Raw genomic sequence first — 18,468 nt, forward strand, 5'->3', positions numbered from 1 at the left:
AATCCAGAGCTTGGCATATTCATGCACACACTACTATATATATAAGATAGATAACCAACAAGGACCAGCAATTGTATAATACAGGGAACTCTACTCAATATTTTGTGAGAACCTGTCAGAGAAATAATCTAAAAAAGAATGAATATATGTGTATGTATAACTGAATCACTTTGCCATACAACTGAAACTAATACTATATTGTAAATCAACTATACACCAATAACATTAAAATTTTAAAACTTAAGTAGACTAGTTGTTGCTAGGGCTGGAGCAAGAGGGAAATGAGGAGTGATTGCTAATGGTATGGAATTTCTTTTGGAGTGATAAATATGTTCTAAAGTTAGATAATGGTGATGGTTGTACAACTTTGTGAATATGCAAAAAGTCACTGAATTGCACACTATAGAAGGGTGAATTTTGTGATATGAAATGTATGTATTTCATGTGAATTCATCTTGCCAGTTGAGGTTTTGCCAGTTATCCTGACTTTCAAGAGTATAGCCGCTGCTATAAATCAAGGGATTCTCTTAATCTTATTAGCTAATATTTATTGATCTTTCATTGTGCAAAATACTGTGTATAAATGAACCCTCATATAACATTATATAGAGTTCGCAAAGAGTTAGACATGACTTAGTGACTGTACAACAACAAGTTTATGAGATAGATATTTTTCCATTTTTAAGGAGATTGAAGATTGTGTGTTAAATCACTTCAGTCGTATCTGACTCTTTGCAACCCTATGGACTGTAGCCCACCAGGCTCCTCTGTCCATGGGATTCTCCAGGCATGAATACTGGAGGTGATTGCCATTCCATCCTCCAGGGGATCTTCCCGACTCAGGGATTGAACCCACATCTTTTACATCTCCTGCATTGGCAGGAGTGTTCTTTACCACTAGTGCCAACTGACAGTGAAGCTTAGAGAGGTTAAAGAACTTGCCAAGGTTACATAGTAATTAAGTGATGAAGCTTGGGTTTGAACTGTTTGTATGACCAAGAACCCATTATCCTAATAATCATTTAGTCACCAGAAAGCCAACCAGTGTTTTATGCAGTTGAATTTATCAAATGGATCAAATTTGTGAGGGAAAAAACCTATAAAAACTCCCTACTGCTCTAGAGGGAGGAGTGCAATCGGAAATCAAAGAAGTTTCTGACATTGCTCTACCTGGAAATCTTAGGAAATCACACCCACTGACAGACCCTTTTGGAAAGTCTAACCTTAAGGCAGAGGGAGGGAAATTCAAGTCAGGGATTGATTTCATCCTTCTAAGCCTGTCTAAGAAAGCCATCCTTCTCCACTCACCAGGCACATTCTTCTAGAACAGAGAAAAGGCAAGGAGTAATGAAGTCCTTGGAAACTTGCAGAAGAAATACTTAGTTTTTCCCTGAGATTTTTTTTCCTGACTTTTAAATTGTGATTTTTGAAATCATGATTAATAAAATATTTAAGGGAATTTGTTGTTTGGTAATGACCTTTGTTGCATTATTTAAGAGCATTTTTTCTCAGTTTTTATTACTTCAAAGTAATTTTTTAAAACTTTGATGGGCAGATTTTCTGAAGAATTAACCAAAAGATCAGAGAAATATGATTCATCTTTACAGGACAAATCACATGGCAGAGTCACCAGACTAGCAAGACATGCTTCACAGATCCTGCCATTTTCACAGAAGGGAGAATTATGCATTTTTTGACTTATCAGAGCTCAGAATTGAAAGAGATCTTAAGTCATTTAATTCACTCCTTTCCAGCTTCTGCTTGAAATTTTGAAATAAGGGGAGGTTCACAATTACACAATTTTTTTATTATTAGAAAAAAGTATCTATTTTTACTGACCTCACTGTAAAGGAATAAGAATGTAGTAGGAATAGGCAGTAATGAAAACTTTTTTCTCTAGAAATTATAAACAGAATACTTACACCTTGTTTCAACAGCTAAGGACAGAGAAGGGTAAGAGCAAATCTAAAGGTCCTGTGATAGAGGAAATTAGAACCTGATCTTAATGACTAATATACATATAATTTAAACTATATAAGAAGTGGTAACTAACGGAAATGATAATTCATGTCACAGTTTCTTGTTGATGAATCTTAGTGAGTTTTGTTATTTTTTTTACTTTCCTGTAGTTGTAGTAAATAAACATCTTATAGCTATATGACAATCAAGAAAACACTAACTTCAGAGTATAACTGCATTATTTTAGCTCTGAAGAGATCTTGAAGGAATTCAATTTACTGTGTTTAATCAATTCAACTTTAAGTGTTAAATACCAAGTGTGATAGTATAATGAGGAAATAAAATTTTTTCAATATAAAACTATAATAACATGATTACAGAAAGAAGGAAAGTATATTTTTGTATAGTTAATTTTTCTCAAAAGTTTGTGGTGGATTTCAATACTTCCTACCATACTGTCTTCTCTAAATTCTCAATTATTCCAAGGCCTGGAAAGAATATAGAAGCTATAAACTGCCACAAGTTAACTCTTCCCCTGAATTTTCTTTCATGCTGTAAAATCCATGCCCTCTTCTGTGATCCAGTTTTCCACATTATATTCAGGAAACCAGCTAACTTAGAAAAAGGTTGCTCACCTCCATGAAGCTCTATCAGCAGGCCACCGGGGGGCAGAGATAGACACTTGGACCAGAGCTCAACAGGCCTCTAGGATGGTTGCAGATCAGGAGTCTGAGACTTGTTAGTTTGCTAAGAATGGGCCCAGAGCATGAGAGAAGGAGGGAAAGTTCAGGAGCTGGGGAGACAGGAAGGCCAGAGTGAGGTCTGGCAGATTCCGTGACAGTTTGTCAGTTGCTTTGGTCATCGTTAGCTTAAGAGAAAGAGAAACCCTGATTGGAACAGCCTCCCTGCCCACCGTTTTTTGGCAGGGAATGGAAAACAACTCATTTAGATTCAAGGTGGCAGTCTAATCTTAAGGGCCACGTATCCCCATTGCTGGCCTACCCTGCTACCCGAAAGTGGAACGTCATCATTTGCCTGTAAGACTAATGCATGAGGAATAACCACTTCATCCCTGCTCCTGATTTCATCACAGAGTTGAGACCCAGCTGAGTGGCGTTGCTGTTGCTGCTGCTGCTTCTAAGTCGCTTCAGTCATGTCCGACTCTGTGCTACCCCAGAGACAGCAGCCCACCAGGATCCCCTGTCCCTGGGATTCTCCAGGCAAGAACACTGGAGTGTGTTGCCATTTCCTTCTCCAATGCATGAAAGTGAGAAGTGAAAGTGAAGTCGCTCAGTCGTGTCCGACACTTAGTGACCCCATGGACTGCAGCCCACCAGGCTCCTCCGTCCATGGGATTTTCCAGGCAAGAGTGCTGGAGTGGGGTACCATTGCCTTCTCCCATTCCACCTGAGAGCTTACATTCCATTGAAACAGCCTATGCACTGTGTCTTTGAGAAAGTAATATGCCTGGAGAACCCCAGACCATAAGGACGCAAGATGAGAGAAGTCTCATTTTAAACACTTTGACAGTTTTCACTGGCAGTGATCAGTACCTAGCCTGTGCTCCTGAGTGACCTGTTAAGCGCCAGAACAGGACCCATGGTTCTCACAGTGGCTCCTCCAACTCAGTCTGTTTTCTCCTATGTCAGCTCCTACCTAGCTGTTCAGTCTTACGCCCATGACCCTCCCACGGGTGTGTGATTGCTTACATATGCTGCTTCTGTGGCTGTGCACATGCTGATTCTTCTTCTGGGGGCCCACCCTCCCTCACTCCAATCTTTATCTCTTCAGTAAACTCTTCCATAACCAGTCCCTTGTAGAAAATACTTTGCTGCTTGTATACCACCTCAGCCTCAGCCCTGTTGACATTTTGGGCTGCCTAAGTCTTTGTTGTTGGGGAGCTGACCTATGAATTTGAGGATGTTTAGCCGCATCTCTGGCCTCTGCTCACTAGATGCCAGTATCACCCCCACTCCCAAGTTGTGAGAATCAAAATTATCTCCTGACATTGCCAAATGTCTGCTGGGGATATGGGAGTGGGACCCATCCTCCAGCTGAGAACCACTGCTACACACATTTGTATAGCACAATAGACCATTGTACATGAAGTGAAAGTGAAGTCGCTCAGTCGTTTCCGACTCTTTGCGACCCCATGGACTGCAGCCTACCAGGCTCCTCCGTCCATGGAATTTTCCAGGCAAGAATACTGGAGTGGGGTGCCATTGCCTTCTTCTTCTTCTCCTTTGTACATGTTTGTACATAATTATTTTAACAGTTTGAATGCATGTCTGCCCCCTCCCTAAGTTATGAACAGCCGCTGGGTTATGCTGTGTCATGCTTACCTTGATGGTACACAGCATTCATTGGATCAAGTTCTTTGTCAAATAAATGGCTATGAAATGTTGATGATCACCTAGAAATCATGTCCCCAAGTTAAAAAAAAAAAAAATGTTTCATCTTGAATGTTTTATTGTTGGTTAAAATGTTTAACAATGTTTAGTAAAGATGATTGTATTAAACATTGAAGTCAGCACATTCTTGAGTCTTTGACCCTGGGGCAAGAATAGTGGGTTAGGAGAGACAAGCCTTGTCTCCCTCCAGAACGATGAGTAACCTTGGCTAAGATATCTTAACTCCTCTGGAATCAGTTCTTCCATCTGTAAAGTATGAATTCCTGAGGCTTCCCTTCTACCTTCGAAATTTGTTATTCCAAAACCTATTTAGCAAAAGGTCCAAAATCTCACAAAAAGGCATTTCAAGATTTTATTTCACTATTCAAAAATAAAGTTTTGGGCAAGGGGGCAGTAGACAGTGGTGTTTAATAAACTACATACCAGCTCTGTGATGACCTAGAAGGGTGGGATGGGGGGAGTGGGGAGGGAGGGAGATCCCAGAGGGAGGGGATATACGTATACATATGGCTGATTCATGTTGTCCTACAGCAGAAACTAACACAACATTGTAAAGCAATTATACACTAATAAAAAAATATAAACTACATACCAGGTTTTACCATATAATTGGTAATCGGGGGTAGTGGAAAATGAAAATATAGTCATAAGCCAAAGTTGCTTTTCTTTTCCAAGCCTTAATTTTATCATATGTAAAATGGAGATGATGGGGAGTTCCCTGGTGGTCCAGTGGTTAGGACTCTGCCCTTCTGCTGCAGAGGACACAAGTGCCATCCCTGGTTGAGGAACTAAGATCCCACAAGCCACGTGGCAAGGCCAAAAAATTTTTAAATAAATAAAAAGTAAAATAGAGATAGTAATACATACCTCAGAGGATTGTTTCGAGGATTAAATGAGATAATTTATGTAAAGTACTGAGCAGCATCTGGCATATAGTAAGCACCCAATAAATAGTCATAGCTATTGTTATTGTTATTGCACTAACATTGATACAGAAAATAGTTTACAAAACTAATGCCCCTTCAAATTAACTTTGTCTTGAAATATAACAAGAGATATTAGTATCTATAAGAGGAATTAATCTTAACAAGAAGTACTAATCTTCAAGAACTCCAGTGGAACTTAATATAAATTGGAAGTTCAATTTTCCATCTTCAAGACTCCAAGAAAGCTACTGAGAAGTCAGTTATTTCCTCTTTTATGCCCCAGTAGCAACTAGCAGAAATTTCCATCATAGATTTTATTTCACTGCATTATTATTTATTTTTTAAAGATCTATTTATTTACTGACTGTGCTGTGTCTTCGTTGCTGCATGGTTTTCTCTAGTTGTGGCAAGCAGGGGCCACTCTTCGTTGCGGTGCTCAGGCTTCTCATTATGGTGGCTTCTCTTGTTGCAGAGCAGGGGCTCTAGGTGTGCGGGCTTCAGTCATTGTGACACGTGGGCTCGGTAGTTGCAGTTCTTGAGCTCCAGGGCACAGCTTCAGCATTGTGGAGCACCGGCTTAGTTGCCCCTTGGCACCTGGAATCTTCTGTCCCTTGCATTGCAGGGTGGACTCTTAACTACTGGACCAGCAGGGAGGCCCTTCACTACATTCTTTCTTTCTTTCTTTGCATTATAACTGTTTTCACATCTCTTGACCCCTAGTTGTGAGCTTCTGGCAAGTGAAAGTGAAAGTCGCTCAGTTGTGTCCCACTCTTTGCGACCCAGAATTCTCCAGGCCAGAATACTGGAGTGGGTTGCCTTTCTCTTCTCCAGGGTATCTTCCCAACCCAGGGATCAAACCCAGGTCTCCTGCATTGCAGGCGGATTCTTTACCAGCTGAGCCACCAGGGAAGCCCAAGAATACTGGAGTGGGTCGCTGTCCATTTCTCCAGCAGATCTTCCTGACCCAGGAATCAAGCCGGGGTCTCCTGCATTGCACGCAGATTCTTTACCATCTTTGATACGATCTTATTCATCTTTTTAACAACATAGGTCTATCATACTATAAAAAAAATTATTTTAAATTGGAGGATAATTGCTTTACAATGTTGTGTTGGTTTCTACCACACAAGAACATGAATCAGCCATAAGTATATATATGTCCCTTCCCTCTTGAACCTACCTCCTACCCTCCACCCTACTCCACCCCACTCCTCTAGGTTGTCACACAGCACTGGGTTGAGCTTCCTGTGTTATACAGCAGCTTCCCACTAGCTAGCTGTTTCTCACATGGTAATGTATATGTTTCTATGCTGCTCTCTCAGTTAGTTCCACGCTCTCCTTCCCTGGCTGTGTTCATAAGTCTGTTCTCTATGTCTGCATCTTTATTCCTGTCCTGCAGATAGGGTCATCAGTACCATTTTTCTACATTCCATATACATGCATTAATATACAGTATTTGTTTTTTCTTTCTGACTTGCTTCACTCTATAACAGGCTCTAGGTTCATCTACCTCCCTAGAATTGACTCAAATTTGTTCCTTTTTATGGCTGAATAATATTTCATTGTGTATATGTACCACATCTGCTTTGCCCATTCACCTGTCAATGGACATCCAGGTTGCTTCCATGTCCTAGCTATTGTAAATAGTGCTGCAGTGAACACTGGGGTACATGTGTCTTTTTGAATTATGGTTTTCCCAGGATATATGCCCAGTAGTGGGATTGCTGGGTCATATGGTAGTTCTAATCCTAGTTTTTAAAGAAATTCCCATACTGTTCTGCATATGGTTATGTCAATTAACATTCCCACCAACGGTGCAAGAGGGTTCCCTTTTCTCCATATCCTGGCCCCCATTTATTGTTTGTACATTTTTTGATGATGGTCACTCTGACCATGTGAGGTGATACCTCATTGTAGTTTTTAATTTGCAAAGAATCCGCCTGCAGTGCAGGAGATCTGGGTTCGATCTCTGGGTTGGGAAGATCACCTGGAGAAGGGAAAGGCTACCCACTCCAGTATTCTGGCCTGGAGAATTCCATAGACTGTATAGTCCATGGGGTCACAAAGAATCGGACACAACTGAGCGACTTTCACTTTCACTTTTCATTTTATCTAACAATGAGCAATGTTGAGCATTTTTTCATGTGTTTATTGGCCATCTGTATGTCTTCTTTGGAGAAATGTCTTTTTAGGTCTTCTACCCATTTTTTGATTGGGTTGTTTGTTTATCTGACATTGAGCTGCATGAGCTGCTTGTATATTTTGGAGATTAATCCTTTGTCAGTTCTTCATTTGCAATTATTTTCTCCCATTCTGAGGATTGTCTTTCATCTTGTTTATGGTTTCCTTTGCTGTACAAAAGCTTTTAAGTTTAATTTCCCTGTTGGCTCAGACGGTGAAGAATCTGCCTGCAGTGGAGGAGACCAAGGTTCAATCTCTGGATCGGGAAGATCCCCTGGAGAAGGAAATGGCAACCCACTCCAGTATTCTTGCCTGGAGAATCCCACGGACAGAGGAACCTGGAAGGCTACATAAGGTCGCAAAGAGAGAGACTAACACTTTCACTTTTCAGGTCCCATTTGTTTGTTTTTAGTACCATTATTCTAGGAGGTGGGTCATAGAGGATCTTGCTTCAATTTATGTCAAAGAGTCTTCTGCCTATGTTTTCCTCTAACAGTTTTATAGTTTCTGGTCTTACATTTAGGTCTTTAATCCATTTTGAGTTTATTTTTGTGTTTGGTGTTAGAAAGTGTTCTAATTTCTTTCTTTTACACTAGCTCTCCAGTTTTGCCAGCACCACTTATTGAAGAGACTGTTTTTCCCCATTGTATATTCTTGTCTTCCAGCGGCTACTGGAGCAGGAGATATAATACTATTAGAATTCTTTTCTAGCCACTGGCAGCTGACACTCAGAAGGCTGCCCTGGCAGGTTCTTCCCTGTTGCTCAGCACAGGCAGCACTCAGAGGGCACCCCTGATTGGGGTCCTTCTCAGTTGTTCAGTGCAGCAGGAGCTCAAAGGGCAACACTTGCTGGGGTCTTTCTCTATTGGTCAGCTGCAGGCGCTGACTGTATGGGAAGAGAGAGGCTACAGTCATGGTGACTGTAGTGACTACTGCTGCGTGTGACTCAGCAGTAGGGCCCTGCCTCCATGGCTGCCCAACTTTCCCCCAAAGGCATTTTTTCCCATAAAGCAGAGATCAAAAACTCAAATGTCTACATAAGGTAAATATGGCTGGGTAGAGCACATTAGGGAGAGTCAAGGGCTGCTGGCAAGCTGGAGAAAATATGCCCTTTTCCCTAATCACATGGACATGTGCATGCATGGTAAGTCGCTTCAGTAGTGTTCAACTCTTTGTGACCCTATGGACTGTAGCCCTCCAGGCTCCCCTGTCCATGGGATTCTCCAGGCAAGAATACCGGAGTGGGTTGCCATGCCATCCTTCAAGGGATCTTCCTGACCCAGGGATCAAACTCGTGTCTCTTATGTCTCCTGCATTGGCAGGCGGGTTCTTTACCACTAGTAATTGCATGGACAATACATGCAAAAGCAGAATCTGTATTTAATAGGCACCTCAGGTGTTTCAATCATTAGCCAACTTTGTGATATATTGTGCTATGTCATAGAGCAATTTATGGTCTCCAAAGTGAAACACAAAAGATGGATTATTGAAATGTAGGAAGTTCTACATCTAATATTTATAACTTTTTTAAATTTTCATGTTATTTTTCTTCCTCGTTTCATTTTAGAACATACAAAGAAACCCACACAAAAGGTGTATACCACATTGATCTTGCATATACTGTGCCAAGTCAAGCAACTGAGGTCTGAAGTATGAGACATTGCAGAGAATACAGTGTGTAGAACAGACATGGTGCTGGGATAGGCACTGCTCCATTGGCACAACTGAGCCTCCATGGAGAAAAGCAACACTGCTACAACAATTGTAAGTAAAGAATACACTTTACTTCACATTTCATTCTGAGGGAAAAGGAGAGAACATAGGAGAAATCATGTCCTCTATGACTGTAAAGTGCAGATGAAATTATGAGTCCTATATGATTTTCTTCAAAACAAAAAAGAGCTAATGTGTGCTGGAGGATGGCGAGAAGGAGGCTTTCTCAAGGCCTGTGACTCAGTCAGACTGCAGGAGCACCTGGGATGTGGATGCAGTGATGTATTTGTTCACATAGACGCACACCAGCTTGTAGATTAGCTGACCAGTATGGTGGAAGGCAGGCACACTTGTAAACCTAGGGTTAAGGCAGCCTCTCTCTGGTGTGGCAGGTCAAAGAGCACGGAAGCCCAACTCTAGATTCCAGTGTCTAGACATCTCCTCAGGCTGATTTTAACAGCCACTAGGAGTCCCAGCAGGACATGGGGCCTGCTTTTATACCTACCTCCACCGTGCTGGTTGGCGAGGTGGTTATAAAGGACTGACTTCCTTCTACTCTAGTGGAGTCATGAAATTCAAAGAAACCAGGGAGATATCACCCTCCTTAGTCCATTAATTAAAATAAAGTTTCCATTTCTTTAAACAAGACCCCATATAATGTTTATTTAAATAAGAATGAAGTTTATTCACCTCTCAAGTAAAAGCCCAAACTTGTAGGTGGCTCTGGTTTGCAAAGTTGTCAGTCTCTCAGGTTCCTTCCATTTATTTGCTCCGTGATCTCTAGGATGTTGCCCTTATTTACATGACCAAAAATGCCCATATGTGGCCAATTTAAAATTGACTGTTATGAGGAAGAAAGGAAAATTTGCTTTGAGGACAACCACCAGCCTCTAGTATACTATGACAACCAAGTCGAGCCCTGCAGCATGAAACAAATCAAAAGGTAGTCTCATAGCGTGTACGACGAAAGAGTTTTCTATATACTCCAGAGAGCGGTTTTTAAAACCAGGCTTTTTTAATTCAGTGTACTGAATGGCAACAATCTATAGTTTCTGCATAAGGTCATGGGAAAATCCTAACTAGGTTATCCGTCTGTCCTGAGCAACACAGCACACTTCATATATAGATGCAGTGGTACTGATGGCAGCTGAATTTTTTCAAACAAACTGGATGATTTTTAGTATATTTAAGGGAAGTGCAGAGGCACTGCCTACAGATGTGGCCACATTCTGTAAAGCAGACATGTCATTTACTCAGTTCAATCTCTTGAGTGCCCATCCATACAATTTCAACAGTGGATATAACCAAGTAATGTGCAACTTAAAGTTTCTTCTTCCAGGGCGTTATGGTAGGTGCTGTTGGTCACAGATGCATCTCTGTCCCTTACCAACCCTTCTTATCACTGCTCACCACACAGCTGCCCGTTTGGCCATGCAGTGACCTTGTATTTCCACCTGACCTCCTCCTTTCTTCAGTAATCACAACAGAGTCATGGTGAGTTAGGCTAATCACTGCAGGGTCTAGAGATTCACAAGTGAGTTCAGCTGTTTCATAACTTTCCCCAAGTCCTATCAGTTCCACTTCCAAGATCATGTCCAGAGTTGTGCCCCCTTCCACAGATGTGTGGAATTCTCTGGCTTGTCTGGAACTCACCTTGATACCATAGTATATTCTTGTGTTCTTTGTGCTTTTTAGATCCAGTGTTCAAATAAGTAACCTGTGCCAAAGTTTATAGTGAATGCTAAACAACAGTGGGAAAAGTGTCAGACTTTATTTTTCTGGGCTCCAAAATCACTGCAGATGGTGATTGCAGCCATGAAATTAAAAGATGCTTACTCCTTGGAAGGAAAGTTATGACCAACCTAAGTAGCATATTCAAAAGCAGAGATATTACTTTGCCAACAAAGGTCTATCTAGTCAAGGCTATGGTTTCTCCAGTTGTCACATATGGATATGAGAGTTGGACTGTGAAGAAAGCTGAGTGCCAAAGAATTGATGCTTTTGAACTGTGGTGTTGGAGAAGACTCTTGAGAGTCCCTTGGACTGCAAGGAGATCTAACCGGTCCATTCTAAAGGAGATCAGTCCTGGATATTCATTGGAAGGACTGATACTAAAGCTGAAACTCCAATACTTTGGCCACTTCATGTGAAGAGTTGACTCATTGGAAAAGACCCTGATGCTGGGAGGGATTGAGGGCAGGAGGAGAAGGGGACGACAGAGGATGAGATGGCTGGATGGCATCACCGCCTCAATGGACATGAGTTTGAGTAAACTCCGGGAGTTGGTGATGGACAGGGAGGCCTGGCGTGCTGCGATTCATGGGGTCGCAAAGAGTCAGACAGACGGAGCAACTGAACTGAACTGAAACTCCTTAATGTGCCACAGCTCTTGGTTGAGCTCAGATTTTCCAGTATATTTGAACTCTGATTCTGGTTCCATTCCTGTTTCCACCTCCACAACTACTGTGTTCCCACAGTGGGGTGGGGTGAATCTTCTGGGAGCCACTTACGAGAAAGCTCAATCTGAATTTTTAACTGAAGAAAAAGGAAAAATTAAGCATTAGTAATACTTAAAATAAGATTGACAGCAGTATAAAATATATAGATAAATAGAGGAAAGTATATTCAAAAATTTTGATAACTGTGCATTTAAACTAAGTTTAAACTTTGTGTCCCTCCTCATTCCATGTCCTGATGATGGTGAGGAGGAGAAGGAGAAGCCCAGTGGGCACTAACATAAAGAGAAGCACAAAATCATTAACCAAGGAGAAAGGGTCACTACTTCATCCAAGATCCATTATGAGAATCTCAAGAAAACACTTTTTTTTTTTTTCAGAGTGAAAATGGAGAGACTAAAAAGCTCTGTGTATATTTGAGTTTCTCATAGTAAATAAGAGATGAATGAATCAATTAGTCCATGCAGAGGTTCATCTTGGCCAGGATTCCCTTTCTAACAGAGGCAGCTAGTGAAGTTTTATCCTAGATTCTATTCTATAAAAGAGGGTATGGAGTCCAAGCATTAGCCATAGAGAGATTTGGTTTGAGTCTAGTCTCTGTGATATTGGGACATGTGACCTAGATAGTTAAAGTTCTCAAAACCTCAGCATGAAAATACTTCTTTAAAATTATTTTGTAATTTAAAAATAATGCATCATTAATCATCATTAGGGAAATGCAAATCAAAGCCATAATTAGATACCATTTTACACCAATTAGGATGACTATAATTAAAAAGATAGATATGGGGATTCTCTGGTACTCCAGTGGTTACAACTCAGTGCTTTCACTGCCATGGGCCCAGGGTTTGATCCCTAGTCAGGGAACGAAGATCCCACAAGCCACATGGCATGGCCAAAAAAAAAAAAAAATAGATAATAACAATTGTTCACCCAACACAGAGCACCTAAATACATAAAGCAAATATGAGCAGACATACAGGAAGAAGTCAACAGTAACATAATAGTAGGGGACTTTAATACCCCCACATACATCAGTAGATCATCTAGACAGAAAATCAATAAGGAAACACTGCCTTAAACACTATATTAGAACAGCTGAACAGATATATATAGAACATTCCATGCAAAAGCAGTAGAATACACATTTTTTCAAGTGCACGTGGAACATTCTCCAGAATAGATAATGTACTAGGCCACAAAGGAAGTCTCAACAAACTTAAGAAAACTGAAATCATATCAGGCATCTTTCCAACCACAATGCCATGAGACTAGAAATAACTACAAGGGGAAAAAACACATGGAGACTAAACAATATGCTACTAAACAATCAATGGATCACTGAAGAAATCAAAGAAGAAATTAAAAACATACCTGGAGACAAGACTTCCTGGCGGTTCAGTGGTTAAGACTCTGCTTCCAATGCAGAGGATGCAGGTTCAGTCCTTGGTCCGGAAACTAAGATCCCACATGCCTTGCAACATGGCCAAAAATAAATAAATAAAATTATCACATCTTAAAAGAAATACCTGGAGACAAACAAAAATGAAAATGCAGTGATCCAAAAATCTATGGGACACAATGAAAGCAGTTCTAAGGGGGAAGTTTATAGTGATACAAACCTACCCCAGGAATAAGAAAACTCTCAAATAAACAACCTAACTCTACATATATAGGAACTAGAAAAAGAAGAATAAACAAAACTCAAAAGTTAGTGTAAGGAAAGAAATCATAAAGGTGTCAGAGTGGAAATAAATGAAATTGGTACTTGAAAAATAGAAAAGATCTATGAAACGTCAGAGTTTTGTGTTTTTTTGTTGTTTTTTTTTTTTTTAAGATAAACAAAATTGATCAAGCATTAACCAGACCCATCAGGAAAAAGAGAGAGCCCAAATAAATGAAAACCAAAGCGAAAGAGAGATTACTGGGTACAATTATATGCCAATAAAATGGACAACCTAGAAGAAATGGAAAAATTCCTAGAAATGTACAGCCTCCCAAGACTGAATCAGGAAGAAAGAGAAAATATTAACTGACCAATTACTAGTATGAAATTGAATCAGTAATTCCAAAACTCCCAATCAAAAAAAAAAGCCCATGACCAGATGACTTACCATTTAGAGAACAGTTAACACCTATCCTTCTCAAACTCTTCCAAAAAACTGAAGAGGAAGGAATGCTTCTGAACTCACTGTATAAGACCAGTATCATCCTGGTACCAAAACCAAACAAATATCACAAAAAAAGAAAATTATATGCCAAAATCCTTGACAAACATAGATGTAAAAATCCTTACAAAATACAATATTAGCAAGTCAAATTCAACAATACCTTAAAAGGATCATATACCATGATCAAGTAATCCCAGAGATGCATGGATGGGTGAGCATTCACAGGACATCACATTAATTGTATATTGTCACCGTGCTTATTTAACTTCTATGCAGAGTACATCATGAGAAACTGGGCTGGAGGAAGCACAAGCTGGAATCAAGATTGCCAGGAGAAATATCAATAACCTCAGATATGCAGATGACACCACCCTTATGGCAGAAAGTGAAGAAGAACTAAAGAGCCTCCTGATGAAAGTGAAAGAGGAGAGTGAAAAACTTGGCTTAAAGCTCAACATTCAGAAAACGGAGATCATGGCATCCGGTCCCATCACTTCATGGCAAATAGATGGGGAAATAGTGGAAACAAGAACAGACTTTATTTCTCTGGGCTCCAAAATCACTGCAGATGGTGATTGAAGCCATGAAATTAAAAGACGCTTACTCCTTGGATAGAAAGTTATGACCAACCTAGACAGCATATTGAAAAGCAGAGATGTTACTTTGTCAACAAAGGTCTATCTAGTCAAGGCTATGGTTTTTCCAGTAGTCATGTATGGATGTGAGAGTTGGACTATAAAGAAAGCTGAGCGCAGAATTGATGCTTTTTTTTTTTTTTTTTTTTAGAATTGATGCTTTTGAACTGTGATGTTGGAGAAGACTCTTGAGAGTCCCTTGGACTGCAAAGAGATCCAACCAGTCATCCTAAAGGAGATCAGTCCTGGGTGTTCATTGGTAGGACTGATGTTGAAGCTAAAACTCTAATACTTTGGCCACCTGATGCAAAGAGCTGACTCATTTAAAAAGACCCTGATGCTGGGAGGGATTGGGGGCAGCAGGAGAAGGGGACAACAGAGGATGAGATGGTTGGACGGCATCACCGACTCGATGGACATGGGTTTGGGTGAACTCCAGGAGTTGGTGATGGACAGGGAGGCTGCAGTTCATGGGGTCGCAAGGAGTCAGACACGAGTGAGTGACTGAACTGAACTGAATAAAAATTATATGATCATCTCAATTGATGCAGAAAAAGATTTTGACAAAATTAAACATTTACTTATGATTAAAAACTCAATGAAGTGGGTATAGAGGGAATACATACCTCAACATAATAAAGGCCATACATGACAAGCCCACAACTAATGTTATACTCAATAATGAAAAGCTGAAAGATCAGAAATAGGACAAAGATACCTACTCTCCCCACTACTCTCACCACTTTTATTCAGTGTAGTATTGGAAGTCCTAACTATAGCAGTAAGACAAGAAAAAGGAAAAAAAAAGAAATCCAAGTTGGAAAGGAAGAAGTAAAACTTTCACTGTTTGCAGATGACATTATATTATATGTAGAAAATCCTAAAGACACCACCGTAAATCTACTAGAACTCATCAATGAATTTGGTAAAGTAGCAGGATATGAAATTAATATACAGAAATCTGTTGCATTTCTATACAGTAACAATGAACTGTCAGAAAAATTAAGAAAACGGTACCAAAGAAACAATAAATCCTGCTGTGATGCTGTGTAAAAAAAGAAAGAAAACAGCCCCATTAACAGTCGTATCAAAAAGAATAAAATACCTAAGAATAAATCTAAGGACATAAAAGACCTGTACTCAGAAAACTATAAACAGCGATAAAAGAAATCAAAGATGAAATAAGCAGATGGAAAGATACACTGTGTCCATGGATTTGAAGAGTTAATATTGCTAAAGTGACCGTACTTCCCAAAATAATCTACAGATTCAGTCCAATCCCTATCAAAATACCAGTGGCACTCTTCATATAATTCTAAAATTTGCAAAGAAACATAATAGATCCTGACTAGCCAAAATAATCTTGACAAAGAAGAACAAAGCTGACAGTCTCACATGCTCTGATTTCAAACTCTACTACAAAGCTACAGTCATCAAAACAGTATGCTACTGGCATCAGTTCAGTTCAGTTCAGTCGCTCAGTCATGTCCGACTCTTTGAGACCCCATGAATCGCAGCACGCCAGGCCTCCCTGTCCATCACCATCTCACGGAGTTCACTCAGACTCACGTCCATCGAGTCGGTGATGCCATCCAGCCATCTCATCCTCTGTCGTCCCCTTCTCCTGCCCCCAATCCCTCCCAGCATCAGAGTCTTTTCCAATGAATCAACTCTTCGCATGAGGTGGCCAAAGTACTGGAGTTTCAGCTTTAGTATCATTCCTTCCAAAGAACACCCAGGGCTGATCTCCTTTAGAATGGACTGGTTGGATCTCCTTGCACTCCAGAGGACTCTCCAAACTCTTATCCAACACCATAGTTCAAAAGCATCAATTCTTCAGCGCTCAGCTTTCTTCACAGTCCAACTCTCACATCCATACATGACCACAGGAAAAACCATAGACTTGACTAGACAGATTTTTGTTGGCAAAGTAATGTCTCTGCTTTTCAATATGCTATCTAGGTTGGTCGTAACGTTCCTTGAAAGGAGTAAGCGTCTTTTAATTTCATGGCTGCAATCACCATCTGCAGTGATTTTGGAGCCCAAAAAAAATAAAGTCTGACACTGTCTCCACTGTTTCCCCATCTATTACCCATGTAGTGATGGGACCAGATGCCATGATCTTAGTTTTCTGAATGTTGAGCTTTAAGCCAACTTTTTCACTCTCCTCTTTCTCTTTCATCAAGAGGCTTTTTAGTTCCTCTTCACTTTCTTTCATAAGGGTGGTGTCATCTGCATATCTGAGGTTATTGATATTTCTCCCGGCAATCTTGGTTCCAGCTTGTGCTTCTTCCAGCCCAGCGTTTCTCATGACGAACTCTGCATATAAGTTAAATAAGCAGGGTGACAATATACAGCCTTGACGTACTCCTTTTCCTATTTGGAACCAGTCTGTTGTTCCATGTCCAGTTCTAACTGTTGTTTTCCTGACTTGCATATAGGTTTCTCAAGGGGCAGGTCAGGTTGTCTGGTATTCCCATCTCTTGAAGAATTGTCCACAGTTTATTGTGATCCACACAGTCAAAGGCTTTGGCATAGTCAATAAAGCAGAAATAGATGTTTTTTCTGGGACTCTCTTGCTTTTTCAATGATCCAGCAGATGTTGGCAATTTGATCTCTGGTTCCTCTGCCTTTTCTAAAACTAGCTTGAACATCTGGAAGTTCACGGTTCACGTATTGCTGAAGCCTGGCTTGAAGAATTGTGAGCATTACTTTACTAGCGTGTAAGATGAGTGCAATTGTGCAGTGGCTTGAGCATTCTTTGGCATTGCCTTTCTTTGGGATTGGAGTGAAACTGACCTTTTCCAGTCCTGTGGCCACTGCTGAGTTTTCCAAATTTGCTGACATATTGAGTGCAGCACTTTCACAACATCATTTTTCAGGATTTGAAATAGCTCAACTGGAATTCCATCACCTACACTAGCTTTTTTCGTAGTGATGCTTTCTAAGGCCCACTTGACTTCACACTCCAGGATGTCTGGCTCTACATGAGTGATCACACCATCATGATTATCTTGGTCTTGAAGATCTTTTTTGTACAGTTCTTCTGTGTATTCTTGCCACATCTTCTTAATATCTTCTGCTTCTGTTAGGTCCATACCATTTCTGTCCTTTATCAAGCCCATCTTTGCATGAAATGTTCCCTTGGTATCTCTAATTTTCTTGAAGAGATCTCTGGTTTTTCCCATTCTGTTATTTTCCTCTATTTCTTTGCATTGATCGCTGAAGAAGGCTTTCTTATCTCTCCTTGCTATTCTTTGGAACTCTGAATTCAGATGCTTATATCTTACCTTTTCTCCTTTGCTTTTCACTTCTCTTCTTTTCACAGCTATTTATAAAGCCTCCCCACACAGCCATTTTGCTTTTTTGCATTTCTTCTCCATGGGGATGGTCTTGATCCCTGTCTCCTGTACAATGTCACGAACCTCAGTCCATAGTTCATCAGGCACTCTTATCTATCAGATCTAGTCCCTTAAATCTATTTCTCACTTCCACTGTATAATCATAAGGGATTTGATTTAGGTCATACCTGAATGGTCTAGTGGTTTTCCCTACTTTCTTCAATTTAAGTCTGAATTTGGCAATAAGGAGTTCATGATCTGAGCCACAGTCAGCTCCTGTCTTGTTTTTGCTGACTGTATAGAGCTTCTCCATCTTTGGCTGCAAAGAATATAATCAATCTGACTTCGGTGTCGACCATCTGGTGATGTCCATGTGTAGAGTCTTCTCTTGTGTTGTTGGAAGAGGGTGTTTGCTATGACCAGTGCGTTCTCTTGGCAAAACTCTATTAGCCTTTGCCCTGCTTCATTCCATACTCCTAGGCCAAATTTGCCTGGTACCCCAGGTGTTTCTTGACTGCCTACTTTTGCAGTCCAGTCCCCTATAATGAAAAGGACATCTTTTTCGGGTGTTAGTTCTACAAGGTCTTGTAGGTCTTCATAGAACCGTTCAACTTCAGCTTCTTCAGCGTTACTGGTTGGGGCATAGACTTGGATTACTGTGATATTGAATGGTTT

General features: G+C 40.4%; 1 pseudogene; it reads right to left on the reverse strand.

The window, feature by feature from the left end:
* Positions 1-9,855: 9,855 nt before the first annotated feature.
* On the reverse strand, positions 9,856-10,891 carry LOC147363823 (E3 ubiquitin-protein ligase RNF4 pseudogene; annotated as a pseudogene).
* Positions 10,892-18,468: the final 7,577 nt, after the last annotated feature.

The sequence above is a fragment of the Bos grunniens genome, chromosome 10 (assembly GCF_055505025.1).
Source record: "Bos grunniens cultivar Pamir isolate PY7600 chromosome 10, Bosgru_T2T1.0, whole genome shotgun sequence".
NCBI classification, from domain to species: Eukaryota; Metazoa; Chordata; class Mammalia; order Artiodactyla; family Bovidae; genus Bos; species Bos grunniens.